Here is an 18,314-nt window from a genome sequence, read left to right as displayed (position 1 = left end):
TGTTGTGCTTGTGATTCTGATGAAAAGAGGAGGACTCTCTGCAGGTTAAAATGACGTGTATCCACAGGAGCATGAGTCACCCGGTTTGCTGAAGCTTTGTGAGGAGAATACGGCAGAAACAATCAGACAGCTCTAGCTGTTTATGAAAATCAGAATTGAAAATGTGAGGACCTCCAATATGGATGGTAACTTAAAGTGAAGCATTATACAGATAAAAAGTTAGAGAACATATGTTTATATTGGGTCAAACTGAATATTATAATGTTACTGTTTTAAAACCTCACTTTTTATTTTATAGCATAGTTTTATGTCAATATTTTATAATTATTATTCTATTGTCATTTTTCTAGTATAGAACACTCACCTATCATAAAGTAGTATCTTTACCACAGAAACTGTCTTGCTTTTCTTACAAAAGGAGGTTATGAGAAAAAGAACAGAAGATTCATACAGAAAAAAGTTGTCTAAAGGGATTTAATAGAAGGAAGCAGATTTTCTCTCTGGGTCCATAATTCACTGCTTCCTAAAGTATGCTATTAGCAGATTTTCTCACATTACTGCTGCCAAGTTTCACTTTTAGGTTCACTGAATTTAGTCTGAGGACTTTAAAAAAGCATCCACACTCAGTTGCATATGCGAGCCAGTACAGCCTCATGTTGCCTTTCCATGGTCCTTGGCTTTGATGTTGTTGAATAAGGCCTCTGCCTCAGTCCTCCTTCCTAAAGTCACAGAGAGTATGTTGTGTTCTTTGCACGTAAGGGAATATTTGTTGTTTACCTCCTCCTGAAAGACAAAATTAAACCCGGCCCTCCCTCCTCTGCCTACTCATGGCATCTCTGAGAAACAGCCTCTTTCTGCTGCGACACTTTAGGAAGCAGCAGTAAGACTGGCAAAGGAGCAGCAGGAGGCTAAATGCGAGGTTTCTGAAACAGAATGTACTCCATCATTATTTAACATTTACAGAATATGTAGAGGAAACAGGACAGCGTGAGCCCCATCACAGTGGATTGTTTAGGGCATCTCCAGGGATCGATCCAAAACCCCAGTTTCAGATCTCTGGCTTCATGATCTGTTTGCAAGGAATTCAACCACTGCTCCAGGGTCAGAGTGGATAGCAATTAAATAGACACCAGGGAATAAAAACTGTCACTGGAGCAACATCAGTGAAACATGCACTGACTAAACCGTGGCAAAATGAAACGCTTTGAGTGAAGAGCTTTAAAGCTTGCAGTTGTTTTTATTGTCAGTGAGCTGGAGCCCAGTTATAAGGTGGGTAACAGCAGCTCCCCCTCTGAAGACTTACAAAGGGATGTGTGGGAAAGGAAATGAATTTGTGTATTAAAATTTAAAACATACATTTTCAGTCATGGCAGCACTACTCTGACTTACATTGGCAGCTTTTTGCTGTATAAAACCTGTTGGTCCCGTCAGAGAGAGAGAGGGTGGCTTTCACACTCACTTCTCCCAATGTTTAGCTGTGGAAGTAATTAAAATTGGAATATCTCTTTGTTCATGAGAACAACTAAGTTTCTTCCAGGAGAGGCTGTTGGATTGTAAGATGTTATGTCCCTTCTCCATACTTAAATTCGCATCACATCTACCATAATGAGAAGCTTTTCACCCTGACTTCCAACTTCTGCAGCACCTGTGTACCATCTGTTTTTGAGCAAATGGACAAATTAGAACATGCAGCAAGCATGGAAGAAATCCCTGAACTTGTGGGAGCGGATGGTGGGTGTTAGTTAACCAAAGAGCATGTGATACTATGCAGCCCCACCATGTCCAACGTGTCCATGTCTGTAGATGCACAGAACCTGAATGTCAGTTTTTCCTCAGCTGAGTTCTGGACGTTCACCTTCTCATTTCAGTCTGTTTGGACTCTGTGACCCAAAGCTGCTACAACCGCCGGTTTTTATTGGGTTTTGTAACCTGGTCTTTGTTTTTCTTCAGATTGACTCTCCTCTAGATTCCAGCGCTCCCACTGCACAGATCTGTTGAATCTTTTATTATCAGCTGTTTCAGAAAAGCTATAATAAGGTCTTATTTTCTGGCCTCCGCTGCCTGCAGTTCAGATTCCCCTCGTAGCAGAAAATTCCTACACACAGACAGAGTTAATTATAATATATGTGTATAGTCAATGTACTTGGTCGATTAACTAAATTTAGTGATTTGTACAGGCTTTTTTTAAAGATAATGGCTTCTTTCTCAGTTTCATCTGTAGTGTTTTTAGCTTTTTATATTTGGTCCCTGATTTAAGAAATAGACAAAATTGACCTCTAACATGCAACCTGTGATTTAGTGGATGTAATGGCATCTGTCAAAGGCAGCTTTGAGTTAACATCTCTATGAGATGATTGAAAATGCCACCTTTAGCTGATATTTTTTATTTGTATTGTAACTGCATGTTCCAGACAAGTGTGTTTTTCTGCTGGGCCATGTGCTGTGTTTGCTTTAATAGATAACTGATAGATAAAACAGTCCTGCAGGCTTTAAAGTCTTAGTTACACGCACTGGATCAAAACCTTTACACTTTGCACCAAAGAAGCCCACAAATAAGGACAATCACTGTTTAAGGGTTTCATTTGACATCGTGTTGGCAGATGTTCTATTTAAGCTCTATTTATCCCCTGTTCCTTCATTCTTAAAGTCATAACTGAGCTTTATATAGGGACGTCACAACAGCATTTGGCTCATGAAGGTCAAACGACTCTTCAAGTAAGCACAGCTACTGCTGTTTACCCCTCAGGCTGACAGGTGTGTTTCCTGACCTACAAGCCCCAAATATCTTTTGTCAATATTTTTTTCACCTCCACCCACTCAGCCTTTGACAGCCCACAGCCTCATCGAGTGGAAAAAAAAATGCCGTAAACAGTAGCATCTGTGACCTTGTTGCTGACAGGACTGAAGCACGATGGACGATGACGTACTCAAGTTCAGCATCACACCATAAACCAAAATATCTCCACATTTTATCAGAAAGGTGTAAATCTGGATTAAATATTTTTATGAGATACTTTTGTTTTCACTTTCTCTCCATATTCGAAGTTTGAAGGCCTCTCAATCTGCTTAGAATGTTTTACTTTTGACCCCATTTAATGAAATCCAACTGAAACCAGCATATTCACAAATCCATCAGGCTGTAAAAAGAGTCAGGGAAAATGTTTTGAAGATTTAGACCCAAATATGCAGCAACATATCAGTTCGCCTGCAGGGTGATCACGTCAACAGCTCCTGCTTACCTCAACTCCCTCATTCAGGTCCTCAATCCTTCCTGTCCGCTGCGGTCTGCCAACAAACGACATCCGGTGGTCCCAGAAGGCACAGAAGACACCAAGCAAAACTTTTCAGCGCAATGATTCCACGATGGTGGAACGAGCTACCAAACTCTGCACGCTCAGCAAACTCTCTCCCAATATTCAAAAAACTGCTGAAAACAGAACTTTTCCGCATCTTCCTATGCACTTAAATCTATTTAAAATGAAAAAAAAAAACGTCCTTTCTGCTCTTTCTCGCACTTACATCTCGTGTAATGTGAACACTTTTCTGATAGGACTTTGATTTGATGTTTTATCCTTGACTTAGATCTTTGTAGCCTTGTACCTCACTTCTAAGTCGCTTTGGATAAAAGCCTCTGTTTCTTAGGATTCGTATCCTAACATTAAAAGTTACATTTCAGACTTGACTTGATATTATTTTTGTAAACATTTATACCTTATTACACAACATGGTTACAAGCTTGTTTTTTTTATCCAATTACCTTGTTCAGCACCTGTCCAACACTCAAAGATTACAAAATCTAAATGACACCACTGCACTGCATAAACTGAGGCGATAAATAAACATACTATATTATTCATATAGGTTGAGTGATTGTTGAGTTACCTAGTGTAAAGATAAAAAAATCACTTAAAACTAAATAGTGTATAAAAAACTCAAAGATGATGCTATTGTTTGGCATGAAAAGCTGACATTTTGGAGATGCCGTTTTTGTTTTTTACAGGAGAATCATGATTTATACCATAAGCAGTTTCCCAAATCCATTTGTCAAAAATGTCAGGAACAATTTACAACATGACAGGCTTCCATATACTAACTGGACAAAATGATAAGTTTACAAGCTTAAAAACTATTAAGTGTTAAACTAACAGATATCTAACTCTTACAACATAATATGATAAATGACGCACTAAATGATCAAAGGGCCTTTGGATTAGAAGAATAACAACCTTCACTATCATTTTGCACATCATATTATTTCTCTCATTTATCCCTTCCCCCTGGGGGGAGCAGTGGGCAGCTACTGTCTTGCTCAGGGACAGCGGGTAGCCTGGGATTTGATCCCACAAATTCTGCATCCCATCCCATGGATTGGATAACACTGACTTACTGTAAGTGTTTTGTGTTACATCGTTACATTGACTTGTTACTAAAAGCCATGATTACTCCCGGTCTAAATGTTTGCAGGGCATCTCTGTGCCATTATCTGTTTTCTGATCCTGTGATTTACACTAAAGCAAAAAATGGCTAAAACAAAAAGGGAGGGTGAGGGTGGTGGTGGGTGGTGTTTGTGGTGTGAGTCTGCACCATGTTCCATCCTCTAACACACCTATAGTTTTGCAAGTGTTAAAGTCTTCCCTGTAGGCTTGGCAAGAACCAACAAACTGTCATAAAATATTACCCGGCAACGCTGTGACACTAGCCTGTTTACAAGTCCGTGTCTGAAATGCCGCACTCTGCTGTCATAGGAATAACAGCTGCATCAACCTGACACATTTGATAAGTGTTCACATGTTCAGGCTGATTAAAAGTTATTAGGATGATGCAGCGTGACCATGTTAAAGGACTAATAGCTAGGGTTCTTCAGCTTTTTCATGCATGTGTATGTTTTGACACTTTTTCATTTTTTAATTTATTTAAATTTTTAGAATCATGTTCAACAGTACGGACAGGACCTATGACTCTTTTTGGGTCAGTGTGAGTCTGACAAACACAAATTTAAGCATTTTCAAAATTAGTTCACTGTGATAATGAAATCAAACAAGGAAGTAGAAATGACCACAGTGCTGACAGTTAATAGAAGGGCATCGGTTTATGCTAACATAAAATAATTGTTTTTCACTTTTCTTTTTTGATGTGTTTTAATTTTAGACTCCTCCACAGTGACCACAACGCAGCACATACTAATCTGATCTATTTGTAAGTTACTGGTCCGGAAGCAAGCAAAGAGATGCTTTTTCTAAATTGCAGTTACCAATAGCATGACCACAGTAGATCGATTCAGGAAACAGACTGACCAATTTTAAATTCCCATAAAGCCATGAGTCAGTTCTGGCTGAAAACTGTTCGTCAGCAGCTTCAAATGCATCTGCAAATCATTTCACACCTTAATTCCTCCTTTCACAGTCAAAATATCGTTGAAGTTTGATTGAAATTCACGTTTACATTGGGTGTTTGTGGGGATATTTTTTTAAGCTTTTTTTTTTTAGCTGATCCAGTCCTGTGTTCTCTTTGTGACGTTGAGCGATGACAAATTGCACCTTTAATTGCTGGTTAAACTCAGCCTGAGCCCAGTGGTTGCTAAGTGCCCAGAGAGAGACAGGAAGCAGCATTAAGACTGCGGCTGTCTGCTGCATCCATCTGTGACATCCAGTGGGTTAGAGAGGGAGGGAAGGAGCGGGAGAGCGAGGGGCGTCTCAAGTACAGCCAGAATGACTCATAGGTCAGATTTGCGTGAGTGAAGTGAGTGAATGAGAAAGTATATATGTGTGTGTGTGTGTGTGTGTGTGTGTGTGTGTGTGTGCGTGTGTGTGTGTGTGTGTGTGTGTGTGTGTGTGTGTGTGTTTGTGTGTGCATTTGCACATTATGCAAAGTTGTGGCTCAGTGTTAATTTGTTGCTTGGTGAGAGCAGAAAGCATTCAAGTTCCTTTTCCTTCCAGTTTGTGTCGTCAGTGTGTGAAACAGTGAACGATCAAACATTGATGATCAAACATTGATGATAATATTTCTTTTATTTCTCTATGATGGAACATTACTTCTTTCAGCACGTGTACTTGCAGTGAGTCAGTCTCTGCTTCATTCACACTCTCAACACAAGCAACTTACACACACAGAGAGACGTAACAGGCCTCACTGTTATGTTTGGGGTATTTCACAAAGACATGGGGATATATCAAAGAGGCCCTCTGCCCACGAAGCAGTGTCTAGTTTTGTTGATCTCCCTATTATCCTGAAATATTGCTAGGTCCAGTGGAATTTTCCTTTACGTTACATTGAACTATATATTGCGCATTTGGTTCTTGAATGCAGAACAACACTGAAAAACACAATTTGACATTCAAGGCTGCTTCATACAGGAACTGGTCATTACAGCAGGGTTGGAACTTCTTGTTTAAGCTTCAGAATGGTTACTGACGTGTTCTCCTTCAGATGTGGACACTATATTATACATTCTTTTCAAGCATTTTCCACCTTAAGAATCAACATTACTCATTTTGCACTCCTGCTCATTTAGTCTGAAGCATCGATTACACACAACAGCACTTTGGGAGAAAATGGCACGTCACCATCCAAAGTCTGTGGTGAGCTAGAGCAGTGTGAAAACAGTAAGCAGAGAATGCTTTGCCCACAGCTTGTATATCCATAGGCCGAAGTCTTTTCTGCCTTCTCTTCCTCTCATGCAAGCAGAACATGCATTGTTGCACGGTTGCTGGCTAACAACTTTCGGGTGCGTGCCACCAATTGTAGTGCTGAAGTTGGTCGTCACCGACTGTTCATTGTAATCGACCTGATGCGTCATAGCCGTAAAACACCCACAATGACAATGGTAAAATGTAAATTTAGTAGGTACCGGGAATGTTTACTATGTTAATAATCCTAGATTTTTGTACATACAGTAATGGACAACTCGGGCCTGGCTCTCTGATGTTTCCTAACAAGCAAATTGGAGCACTGTAGTTAAACTCAGATAAAATACAGAGCTAAGGCTGAGCCATGCTGCCAATTTTGTACTCTTTGTGCAAAGATAGGATGTAAGATCATTTGAAATGATACAGTTCTGATACAGCTATTCCAGACAGTAGTAGTTGTGGTGATGGCCTTCCATTATCACTTAAGGGAATGTTTAAGGGAATGTTTCTTCAATGAATCCCAAGGGCAGCATCAATATCTGCATCACATTTCATGGCAATCACTCCAATAGTTGTGGAGAAATGCAATTAAAATCCCATACTCAACCTCATCAGGGCACTAGAGGAAAAGTCACAGGGACATTGAAGTCAATAGGATATAACCTCTGAGGACAATAAAACCTAAAAGTTCGTGGCAATGAATGAAATTGTTGTAAAGATATCTCAGTCTGGATTGAGTGGTGCACTGGCCACCTGGTTTTGGTTAAAAATGATGACTTAACATTGAAGAAAATAACTTACAACTATACAAAATCTAACAAATACTACAAAATACTGATTAACAAAAACACAAAAATGAAAAATTATTAAATATATGTATAGGTGTTTGGTTCCAGAGAGCTCACGAAGAATAACAAAGGATGTGTGAGCCCTCTGAGTCTGACCTACACCACAACTATGTGACAGCCCTGTCAATTAGTTGGGTGTAATTGCAGCTTCACAGTGCACATGGGACTTGGGACAAACGCATTCAGCACACAGTAATTTTTTGCAATTGAGCATGCATCTAATATGGGAGTACAACAAGGACTTCATCGCTTGAAACTGGCTTTCAGTATGAGAGACTGATATAAACAGATCATCGAGGCCATAGACACCGATTATATTATTGAAAAAGAAAAATGCACACACTTTGATTGAAAGAAAACACGAACAGTGCATCATGCTGTTTTACTGCCATAGATAGAACTGTCTTCTCTCTGTTTTGTTGTTACTCTTATCTTTCTCCTCAGGATATTTGGACAAGTCAGGAAATCATTTAGCTAACAAACCACCCCTGGCAGACCAACAAATTAGTTCTTTATTGGCTGTCAGAATGTACGCACATCCGTTTCCTCTCCCTTGTCACGCATCAGACTGCCGGGCATGAACAGCTGAAATATCCAGTTGATATTGCTCTTCATTATCTGCATCATCTTTTCATTTTATGTCTCCCTTAAACCAAACAGCACTGCTGCGAGAGCAGTGCAAAGTCATAGTGCAACGTGTCAAAACAACAGGACAATCAGAGGTGTTTTTCAGTGTGAATTCAATTAGCTCCCTTGGCACCGCCGAATGAGATACTGTACTGTACTTTTCGTGTCATCCCGCGTTGATGCCCACGCAAAGAGTTCGGTTACTGTGAGAGAAAAATGACTGCAATTATACTGAGTCACCGAAGAGAGTGCAACTGAGAAGGGAAGTGCAAGACAAGAGTGTGAGTACGTGTTCTTTTAACGTGGACAACTTTTAGTTGTGATGATATTTTGGCCAACACGTCTTCATCAAAAATTACTTACAGGCAATTTTTCATTAAATTATCAATTTATACACTCTTTAACTTTTATTTTAACTTTTATTTCTTATGATGAAAGAACGTGTACTGTCAAAATGTGTTTTGTTATGATTATGTCCACCCCACTGCCGAAACTGCATGTAGGGGAATGCAAACCCAAAGCTAGTGCACATTCAGCTAATACAAGTTTTCTTTGATCATCTGAAATCATAAAAATGGTCAGGTAGTTTATAAAAAAGTTATACTTCAATCAAATAGAAAACAGAGGTAAATATTTCTTCTCACTGCTGCTACTGTCCAACCAATCATGTTTTATAGTAGAATGAGAGGAACATTTCTGTATCCTCATTTGTATTATGAACACAACTGTGCCCGCAGCCGTGGTGTAGGTATGGATTTGTCAGGGGATAAGCAGATAGTATGATAGTATTTTCTGCCATCGTACATTGTAGTTCTCATTCAAAGCTGCTGGTGAGATAATTTGATGCTGTCCCTTCTGGCCATGTCCTGAATAGCATCTCACATCCATTCTAATTTGAAGTCCATATAAAATATATGTGTAACATTCTCAGGAAAGGTATGCAGGGCATGCAAGATAGTCATGATGTGTGAACAAAGGCATACTTAAAAACTCGTATAGCTGCTGCTTTCAAGGCTTGAATAATGTTTAGGTGAAGTCATTTATTTGTGATGTTTATGGTAAAACTATAGAAAGACCAAAGTTCTGGTATTGTGCCTAAAAGTGTGTTCAATTGAACACATGACACTGTGTTTTAATGTTGCACAGTCGACTCAGGTAAACATATGCTCAGGCTCAAACACACACTCATTGACATAATGTATTCTTACAATACCGTCCTCTCAACCAAGGAAGGACACGTACAAACACACATACACCTGCTGATCGGGCACACATCACCGCCAGGTTTCCTTTCACTCTCCTCGATAATTAATCCCACTTTGCTCAAGTGCACAGCTGGTATCCATGGAGACCGAAGACGGCACTTCCCTGGAGGAGCACATTACATGTAACGGTATTGGATTGGCTGTGACTCTCAGGGAATGCACACACACACACACACACACACACACAGACACACAAAATAAACATCTGCATATGTCAAAAAGTGATTGTGTGGCTGAGGGAAACACAGTCTGCTGTTTGTCAGAGCTGTTTTGTTCAGTTGTCTACTACAGCCAGAAACCATATCAAGGAGAGTAATGAGATCAAACTAAATCACTGATGTTTTGGGAAAAAAACAATGAGCTGAAAAATATTAAAATGCTCTGTAGATTGAGGGAAAACTACAGAGTAGGGTGACAATTGTTTGTTGGCTTGTCACTTTGTGTGTCCACCTTCATATGATTCACTTTTACTGAAAATATTGATTGGAGCAGCTTCCAAGGACAAATTATTTATAAAAGTGATGAACAGCCAATAAACAGGACGAGTTAACCAGAATTGACCGTGACTTTGTAAAAAAAAAAAAAAAATGAATCTAATTAAAATTTCTCAATTTAATGTTTCATTAAGTCATACACTCACAGTGTGAGAGAATAATGTAATCTAAAATTATTTAGGACTGGTGCTAAATATATCACATTACAAAGTCTTGGAATCATGGGATTTCCATGTATGGATGCTCCAGTAAAACATTGCAGCTATAAAAATGGTTACTGTCCAGCAGTGGTCTTCACAATTTGCTTTTTTTGCTGGAAATGTCAAGAGCTGAAATTAACGTTTTTCTCTGCTGTCCACATATAATCCAACACAGAAATGTCAGGAGCAGCTGTAATGAAAAACTTCAAGAAAAGGTTGATATTGATGTGGAAATCAATTCTAAATGACTGTATATACCTGTAGCACTCTTAATACTGGCTTTTGTTACTATTGAACCACTCTGCAAATCTCTGTCTGAGGACCTGATGCTTGGATGTTGGCTGCCCTCATTAAGTCGGAGAAACACCTAATTCAGCTGGGGACACAGTTGCTGCTGTCATTGTCATCATCACACTGTGGGTTTCCGAGTGTTTTCTGGAAGGTACATGTGGTGTTTTCACAGATGCAGTCTACTCATTACTTGTATGGTCATGGTAGTGACTTTCAATCCAAAATCCAAACATGCATGGTAGACTTCAAAGGTGTCTTTAAGAGATCAGTTCACCCATAAAAAATGGTTTTCTCACATATCTACCCATGCTGATAGGGCCTCAGTGTAACAAAATATAAGTTTCATTCAGACAACATAGAGAATAAGATTTGAGTAAGTGTTTGAGCAAACACCTTGTTACTCTGAATTATCCACAAATCTCTGTAGCATCCAGAATAAAAAATTTCAATAGACAGCTGTGCACACTCGGCTGTCCACAAACTACAGCATGTATCTGCACACATGCTCAAAGCGAATGAATAAAATGGAATAAGGATTTTACTGCTGCCTCACCACTGGAATCCGTTTTAACCCCAGCGAAACCAAAGTCAGAGTGCCGAGAATTTATCGTGTGAGAGGAAAATTGAGCATATACAATAAAAACATACCCAGTAAAAATAATCCTTGACAGACACCCATCGTGTGTGGGTGCTGTATCAAACAGGCAGAACACATAGCTCTAAGAATTTCATTCTAAACACATTTGCCTCAGAAGAATGTTACATGTTTTTAAGATTTAAGAGCACTTTTTTTAACCTTCCTGCAGTGCAGCACTAACTTTTTTACAAATAAATATCTGAAAAGTGTGGCGTGCCTGTATTTTCAGCCCCTCTGAGTTAATGCTTTGTAAAACCACACTTTGCTCTTTTGGGGCTTGTTTTGTACTTGGCTCCATCCATTTTCCCATTCATTCTGAATTTTGGTCTCATCTTGATCACCTTCTCCACATGTTTGCAGTTCTTCCCATTACCATTAGTTACCATGGGCCTCCTGGTTGTTTCTCTAAGTATTGTCTCATTTCCCGGTCTGTCAGTTTAGGTGGACGGCCGTGTCTTGGTAGGTGTGCAGTTGTTTCATACTTTCAATTATCGGATGGTGGATTGTACAGTGCTCCATGAGATGTTCAGAGCTTGGTGTAGATGGTGGTCTTACTCAAATCTCCGGCTCCAGCAAAAACGTCACTACAGAAATGTTGTTTGATGAACATTTAACATTTATTGTATTTGCATCTCAATTTAGCCAATGACGGATCAATTGTACATACAAGTTTAAGTACAGTAATCTCACTAGAACGTTCACAAACAGCTTCATCAAACAAGTTTCTTAAAGTATGGCTGAACTCACTGAACCCGCAGAACTCGGAAAGAAAACCTTTGCATTGCATTGTTCCCTTGACACTGCACAACAACCTTAAAAGGTAAACTAAAAAGGCAGTTATCAAGGGCAAACTAGCAAAGATATATGACGTCACTAATGACATCATCAGTACGCAGAAACATAACACAACACACGACGCAATACAGTACAGTTCACAATACACACTACATACTACATAAAACAAAATACTAAACTGAGAAAACCCTTGGTTGGCTCATACACCTTTTTTTTTATAACCTAACCCTGCTTTAAACTTCACGCTTTTATCCCTGACCTGTCTGGTGTGTTCCATGGACTTCATGATGCCGTTTGTTCCCTTATGTTCTCTAACAAACCCCTGAAGGCTTCAGAGAACAGGTGTAATTATACTGAGGTTAAATTATGCACAGGTGGACTCCACCAATTAGGTGACTTCTGAAGGCAACTGATTCCACTAGATTTTAGTTAGTGGCATCAGAGTAAAAGGGGCTGTATACAAATGCACACCACACTTTTCAGATCATTTTTTGCAAACATTTTTAAAACCATTTATCATTTTCCTTTCACTTTACAATTATGTGCCACTTTGTGTTGGTCTATCACATAAAATCACACAAAATCACAAGGTTTGTGGTTGTAAATGTGGAAAAGTTCAAGGGGTATGAATACTTTTTCAAGGCACTGTATGAACTGATATCTGAGACAAAGTTGGCAGTTGTAAACACAAGGGGATTTGTTTTCTTAGTAACCTTTACCCCCAAATCTGTGTCTGTTCTCTCAAGACAAACAACTATTGTCTCAGCAAGTGATCTGGAAATGTTTTAAGTGACAACGCCATGTAGCAGCCATAGTTAATATGGGGTATGTTGGTATTTGGTTTCTGTTACTATTCCTCTTTATTTAATGCCCTCTAATACTCTACATATTAAAAAAAGTAAAACTGTTTCCATGCAGCTTATACTTTTATGACATCCGCCTCTTGCGAATATTGCTGTTTTGTTCCTTCATCTATAAATACCCTGAGTTGATGAGTCATAACGCACTCGTTTCATTGTTTCGTTTTTTCTTTCATGCACAACATACACTCAAATCAAAGTGGTCATGTAAACAAACCCTTTGATGAAATATACCAGTTATAATACAATTAAAATCTATCCACTCATTCATACTCCTCAACTGTATCCACATCGAATGCTTTCAGGTTTCTGTGAATACGAGTGGACCCAAATAAATAAGGCTGTGCTTAAAAAATAAAAAATTCACACACCTGGAGGGGGGCACAGAACTGACCTGAACTAAAGACAAGACTGTAAGACAAGCAATCACAACGGTGCAGAGCCAGAGTTACATGAATACAGTTAGGTAGATATAGAGACAAACAAGAAAAAGGCAAAGGAAACTAAACTGGCAAAACACCAACAAAGCTGTAAACCAAGGAAAACTGAACCAGGTGTAAGCTGAGGGAATTGGGAGAACTAAACATGAGCAAATGTAAATGAACCAAGACGAACGGGATTAACGAACCAACAAAACTAAGACAACTAGAGGAAACAGGCTAAAGAAAACTAGACAAGCTTGACTTGACCAGCACAGTAACAAAGGATGAACACGAGGACGTAACCAGGAGTGGGCATAAACAAAGAATGCACTCATACAGAAAAAGACTAGGGATTGACAAAAATAAAGGATGCACACACTCAAGAGCAAGATACACAGAATACTAAACAGTGTGTACATACAGAAAAAAGTAACCAACTCAAAAAAGTGCACACTAACAGAGTACAAGTGGAAGCAGGAGTAAGTTAATTAGATGTGCGCACACATAAGTCTGAACAGACACTAGGATAAATGGTTGGAAATGTGGAAAACAAAACAATGGAGCAGAGACAAACTGGCAACTGAATCCAAAGGATGAGAGCCAGGTAAACTTGGAAAACGACACGTTCATTCAGAAAAACACAACAAGGGTCTGACAGGGAGTGACTCTAGCTGGGGTTTAAATTGACCGGGGGCACAGGTGAACACAAATAGAACTAAATGAAGTGTGTGAAGTTGCTGGAATGCACCATAGGAATAGGAAGTAGGGAAAAGTCTGGAACAAAATAAAAGTCTGGAACAGAAATGACAAATGCACATTCTTCTCACAAAGAGACAAAACATACAGGTCATTTGTGTTTGTCTCCAATGCACAAGCACATCAGAGAACAACATTAATGGAGCTTCTGTGTGAAAAGCTGATGAACATGTGTCAAGCAGCATGATGATGCAGCGAGGCAGCATCCCACATAACCTGCTGGATTCAACTGTTTTCTAATTACCAATACTGATGGTAATTAATACACTATAATGTGGCTTAGTTGGTAACGCAGCTGTTCAAGGACCACAGGGTCAGTGGTTTTATCCCTGGTCCCAACAATATGTCTCTGGGCAAGACACTGAACCCCCAACAGCACATTCCCCTCCCCAGCTGTGCCAGGTAGAAATCGGGGAGAGTTGCATCAGGAAGAGCATCCGGCGTAAAAACTGTGCCAAATCAACATGCAGACAATGATCCGCTCTGGCGACCCTGAACTCACGGGATAAGCCGAAAGGACTACAAAATAATAATTTATGATTATAACATTTATTCTTTATTTTTTCTCTCAGGTGGCTTGTCTCCATCCTCACCACTGTTGTCTTTTATCCCCAGGCCTCTGAGGTGACTGTGGTGCTGGAGATAGAGCGGTCGTCCACAAATCCATCAACTGTCGGTTCGCTCCCCGGCTTCTCCGGTCACATGTCGAAGTGTCCTTGAGCAAGACACTGGACCCCAACTTAGTTGCTACTGGTGAGTGTTGGCCAGCTGCACAGCAGCTCTCCCATCAGTGTGTGTGTATGTGATTGTGAGTGCGAATGGATAAACAAGTAGCAATGTAAAGCGCTTTGAGTACCAATAGGTAGAAAACCATTATATAAGTGCAGTACATTTACCATTTCCCTCTTTATCTGAGTATAAATAACTGCTCTGCAGAGCTCTTCTGTGAATCAGCCAGGTAAAAGCTCAGCAGCTCACTGTGAAATAAGTGCCTAACGCTAATGAAAAAGAGAGAGAGACTGGTGAGATTGGTGTTACAGCAAATATGCCCTCATTTATTCAATTGAAATGAAATATTTAAAAGAGTTGCAAACACACCCAAATGAATAAATACTAACACAAAAACCGACACAAAACAACTAAAATCAAATGACAATACATTACATTACATTAATACATTATCTTAACCAAATGTGATTGTATGTTTCAGTAGTTAAACTATGCACTTACTCCTGTATCTGTAAAAACAGGTCCTACCTTAAAGTTCTGAGAGTGCTGCAAACAGCACAAAGACACATCCATCAAGTGACCCACTCCTACTTACAGCTAAGTGCAGGGCTAACCTTTAAGAACAACTCTCAAGTGATTAATCAAATATCTCCAGGAGCTAAATACAGGGATTTGAGTTTCATTGGCCTTTTCAGTGATCATGAAGCATGGAATTTTTTTTTGCAAAAAATTACAACAGCAGACAGTTTTGATTTTGTTCATTCATTGCTCAGTTCACCTGTCATGGGAGTAGTATTCCCATGGAAACAGTTGCGTCTTCTCTGGCTCTGGATAAATCATGCCATTTTGTTTGTTAAAAACTGGGGCTGTGGAGTTTGAAAGACGTGAGCATTTACTGGACAGGGAGGACAGGGAGATGCTGTCAAGATGCATTTAAAAGAAATGTCGCATCCAGCATTTTCCAGTTTGAACCATAGAAGAGGCTAAAAAATTTGTTCTCCTCTACTGCTTCTGTTTCGGAGCATGTTTGTCTGATATATACTGACTGTGGAATTCTCCAACCAAGCAGGGATACAATTAAAATGATGAGAGTTAAATAATGAAATGCTGTCATTGAACAATTAAACAGCAAAAGACCCTCATGAAAACTGGTAACGAGGTAATGCTCACCTCATAATTTCCAAATTTAACAAAAATCTCTCACTAGACTGTCAACATTGCATTTTAGTATATGTATAATAGTATTATGAGCCCCCATTGATTAAACAATATAGTGTTATTCAGAGCCTCATTCAACAGGCTTTATTAGATTAAAACTGTAGCTTCCAATCACTTCTACCACAACACAGTTAATACACGGTTGACCTCCTACTGCGACACTGCAGAGGTATTTAATCCTGCTACATACCAGTGTGCACCACAGTGCACACAGTGTTTTCAGTGGAGACAAATGCTACGGCAGGGGGCCACAGGTTCTGACTTCAGTTTAAACACACAAACTGCAGAGCAGAAGAAGAATAACTGGTCTTGTCTTATTAATAGCTTTAAGGACGTTCAGTAGTCATGCAGACAATGACAGAGAGTCCAGCATTAGTATATGGCTAACTTGGTCGCATATAGGGACTCCTCTCTGAGTGTGTATTTAAATTACCTGTTACTTCCACAGGTGTATTTAAAAAGAGGGGGAAGACAAGTCTGTTTGCTTTGTGTACCATCAAAGTGAAGTACTGCACCATGCAAGTGCACAGACTCACTGCAGTCCAGTGAAAAGCAGGCAGAAAGGCAGGACACATTTTTTGCTTTTCTTCACCTTGACACTGAGCTATGACTGTGCTCATTACTAGTGATCCAGACAAAACTGACAAGAACAACACCTCCCACTGACTTGAAGCATCACACACTCTGTTAACAAAGCCGTGACCAAGTATATTCGGACCTTGCTAGCAAGACTTGCTACGCCCAGCTTAATGTCACACGATTGACCATGTCCACACACCCTGAGTGTCTTACATTAGTAAAACTCCTTTATAAAAGGAACAGCTCATGCAGTGGGCGTCATTATATTCCAAGGGAGATATCCTATTAGGTGCTTTAGATAAGAGTGGGTGTTGGAACAATCACTGTACAACTGTTACACGGAGGGAGTTTGACAGAAAACTAACTGATATGAATCTGTTCATGATTATGATGTGACATTTGTATCCTGGTTGGATGAGCAGATCGAATCAACCTGTTAGCTCAGAATAGTTGGAAGAAAAACTGTTCAACGGCAACAACAAACCTGCTCAGAGCAACGAGACTCCATAAACTCAATCATCCTGTCCTTTCCTATAGAGTCCTACTGGTGATTAACTTCAAAAACGTTTATAGATAATATAGCAATAAAAGTGCTGGTCCTCTTAAAGGAAAACTTCAGCCATTTCCTAATTAATCGTAATCTGATTAATTGTCAGCAACACCAACAAGGATTTTCTAATGCTCATGGCTAATGTCTCATTCACAAAGCTCATTCATCTGTGTCGATATAGATTCTCAGTCATCCAGGTTTGGTTATCTGAAGGTCTAATCATGTCAATTTTTCCAAGCGGCTTCTTCAGTCAGAAGAAGAAGCAGAAGCTGCTCCAACATCCGGCTGATGCGTTTGTTATTATTTTTGGACAACAATCGATGGCACAGGCGAATAAGCTACTCCAGGCTGCAGACTGATGGACACTATTCGTTTTATTGTCTGTATGGGGTTGTTGAAATTTTGTTTAATTTACAAAAGACTGACGTTTTCCTTCAACCACTGTTCTGTGACAATAACTAAAAAGATCCATATTAATTTTAATACAGGAACAGTAACATTATGCTACCTTACATCTTTTTCCCAGTTTGTGGACAGTGGTGGAATTAAGTTCCAGTGAACTTTGTCCAGACAAATTACATCAACCTAGAAATGATATGTACTCTGCAAGCACATTTACATTTTAGATTTTGTAACATTTTCTTCCTTTACTTGTAATGATGACTCCCCCCCAGACAAGCAACGTCGTTGCAAATGAGCCTTTGACTTACATTGCCATGGTAACACTCATTAGGTTGGTTGACTCTATAGCATGGTTATGAACACTCTAAAGAGCCACATTTAATTTGGGACAAGCAAACATTCAGGTCTATTTGCTTTTTCTATTGTTGGTGCTGACAGGTGTGTGACTGTGTTTTTGGATTAGGACCTGCTGACAAAAAAACAGCACCAATTATAACTATACAATAACTAGGCCAGACGTGTTAAAGGAAAAGCTGAACGCTTCTCACTTCTCGCTTTGAGGCAAAATCCTATTAATTCACTCACAAAGTGAAGTGTCTCCACAGCTGGTGACGCCTGCAATTGGGTAAGAATGTTCTTGTGATTGGCTCGGGAGAAAGAAACATTAATCAAACAAAATATAATAAGAATCTTTCTGACATTAGACACTAATGGTCTTTGAGATAAAGATCTAAAGGTCATCAGCACTGATTCGTATGTCTGAGTGCATTTCTCTGAATTAGACACTTCTGCTGCAAGTTACTAATCTGCAAAGTCGGAGAAAAGAACAAGTGTCAAAATTGCCAGACAACTTTTGACCATGAAAAAGCACCAATAGTTAGAATTCATTCACAGTTAGAATGTACAGCATGTAATGCATAACTGTACACAAACATGATTGATGCATTACAGAACTGTATTCTGGAGTCTGTCACTTTGACAAAGAGATGTCATAAAAAGATTTTTAGATTATTTG

The sequence above is a fragment of the Channa argus genome, chromosome 6, assembly GCF_033026475.1.
Source record: "Channa argus isolate prfri chromosome 6, Channa argus male v1.0, whole genome shotgun sequence".
NCBI classification, from domain to species: Eukaryota; Metazoa; Chordata; class Actinopteri; order Anabantiformes; family Channidae; genus Channa; species Channa argus.
Note: the sequence above shows the minus strand (reverse complement) of the source record.